General features: G+C 41.7%; 1 pseudogene; it reads right to left on the bottom strand.

The window, feature by feature from the left end:
• Window positions 1-2,098: 2,098 nt before the first annotated feature.
• Window positions 2,099-2,408, bottom strand: LOC122794732 (annotated as a pseudogene).
• Window positions 2,409-2,798: the final 390 nt, after the last annotated feature.

A 2,798-nucleotide genomic window follows, 5' to 3' on the forward strand; every position in this document is an offset into this window, starting at 1 on the left:
AAGGGATGCAGATGGGCAGTTGTCTTTCCTGTGATAGTTATGTCACCACACCTGTCAGGTAGTCATATATGGCAACCTTAATCATGACAGGGTGCCATCCATGAATATAGAGATCATTGTCCAGCCATACTCAACACTCAAGTAACCCATATCAGATCACATATTTCCTTTAAGGAGTATTGGCCATGTTCAGATGGCCTACACCAGCCTTTCCAATCCCCATCTCCACTATGTAGCATGATGCCTACCCTGAATAAAGCCATGTACAACTCAGTGATGTTTGACATGCTACATGTACACATCCTGATGTCAAACACATACTTCATGGACATCCACATTCCTAGTACAAGGATCACCACATGCTGGACAGATCCTTGTCCCATACACTTTACATACTCCTGCCATACTATGCATCCCTGTCCAGTAAAGCTGCACATTGCCCCCTCTCAGACATGGTGTGATGACCGCATGGTAAACGTATCATTAACCATGTGGATAAGTTATGTGGCACTACTTAACTGGCCCCAGATACCTGTCTGGTGGCTACAGCTAGGTAACCTTTCATGCTATATTCATGCATGGCCCAGGGCATATAGCCTACTAGTTGACTTAGACCGTACATGCTATAGTTGATATCCATCCCTGCAAATACCATCTGGCTATCTAGTGTCCCATGTGTATCACATGTGCAACACAGGTGATACATGGCAGGATGTTGAACTGCTGTACAGTGCCATGTAGATGCATATGGCAAAACACATACATGTATCTCTTAACCACTGAGCCTGGAGTTGCCTGGTAAGTCACTACTGCACCTCTAACAACTATAGTCCATATTTTTTTCAAATCTAGGTGCTTAGGATTTCCCTCTCTCTTCCCCCCTTGGCTGACCTGGTGTGACTTAGTTTGAACTCTACAGTTCCCTACAAAATGGTGTCTAACGGGCTGCAATCAGTTTCTCTCAACATTTAAACAGATTGAACGGTGTCTACAGGACTGCAATCAGTTTCTCTCAACATTTAAACAGAATGAACTCTACAGTTCCCAACAAAACGGTGTCTACAGGACTGCAATCAGTTTCTCTCAACATTTAAACAGATTGAACTCTACAGTTCCCTACAAAATGGCGTCTACAGGACTGCAATTAGTTTCTCTAAACATTTAAACAGATTGAACTCTACAGTTCCCTACAAAACAGTGTCTGCAGGACTGCAATCAGTTTCTCTCAACATTTAAACAGAGTAGGTTGCACACACAAAAAGCATTTGTTAAGCTTTCACTTACAGTGCTTTGTAATTAAGCAGGTCACCATATTGGTCAGCGATAGGGCTCTTTGTTTCTACTTGAGTGGTTGCCTCCTTCCCCTGTAACTGAAGCAAATTGACTCTTACATTAAGAGCTGTAATACTTACCTTATAGCTTTAGGACACCTTAGGAAACCTTGTAAACTGCAACAGCCTGGCATTTGAACAACTAACCCTTGTAAAAATTCCCAAAATTGTATACTGTTGGTCTGTCTTTCATGCTAAACATAAGTGAAATTACAGTGCTGAGTGCAAGTAACATTAAAATTAAAGTACTGAGTGCAAATAACACAGTGCTGAGTGCAGATAGTAGGCCCTTACATTCAACTTATCTCTGGTGTGGTGTCTTGAGTCAATCATGGAATTCCCTGTAACCACTCCTTCTGCCTTCTCTTTTCCCCCAACCCCCTCTTTCCTCAAACAGGTTAAACTGCTACAATTCAGTACAGGCATCATTTTCAAATCTAGGTGCTTAGGATTTCCCTCTCTCTTCCCCCCCTTGGCTGACCTGGTGTGACTTAGTGTAAGTTTCTTCATTGTATGGATCTTTTACTGTTTTTTGTGTAACTGAATGACCTGCTGCTAAATTCTGATTCTGCACAGACTGCTCTATTTTTTTCACTGGCTCTATAAGTAGCTAGTGACTTTACTGAATTTCTGTGGTAATATTTGTGTTTAAAGTGAACCTGTACCTAGATAACATGTATAATCAGAGCTCCTCCTTGCTGCATGTGCTTTTTAATGTTTAAATCGCACACACACATTGAAGAAGTGCTTTTTTAATTACAAACACTTTAGCCTCCAAAACCGTAGAGTCCTGCCCTGGCATTTTAGAGCATACACCACATCCATAGCTGTAACAGTTTTCCTCTTAGCGTGTTCAGTATAGGTAACAGCATCGCGGATCACATTCTCCAAAAACACCTTCAAAACACCACGGGTCTCCTCATAAATAAGCCCTGAAATACGCTTGACACCACCTCGATGAGCCAAGTGGCGAATAGCGGGCTTGGTAATACCTTGAATGTTATCTCGCAAAACCTTACGATGTTTTTTAGCACCACATTTACTGAGGCCCTTTCCTCCTTTGCCATGACCAGACATGATTCTCCAAACTGAATGCGAACACAACTGACTTTTTTATGACTTGAATAACTTGGGCTAGCTATACCTGACGTGCTTTTACTGGCAATTTTCCAGTTGTACAATTGTGAACAATTGATTTAGTTTTTCTTAAAGTTTCATAGTTTCATAGTTTAGTACTAGGCTATCTGCCCTGGGGTATTTGTAAGCCTAGCCATAGTGATGTGGCTTTCGCCATCCCATAAAATGGTACAAAATGCACAGAATAGATTTAGAATACTGTGCCTCTGTCTAGTAGTGACACAGTGAAGGTCCCCTTATATAATAGAATTAGTTTACTGTGCCCCTGTCTAGTAGTGACACAGATGTGACCCCTGGGGTAAACTTACAATCTCCCATCCACTCATCAAG

This window comes from Protopterus annectens, chromosome 2.part1 (assembly GCF_019279795.1).
Source record: "Protopterus annectens isolate FY-2018-M chromosome 2.part1, PAN1.0, whole genome shotgun sequence".
Lineage (NCBI taxonomy): Eukaryota > Metazoa > Chordata > Ceratodontiformes > Protopteridae > Protopterus > Protopterus annectens.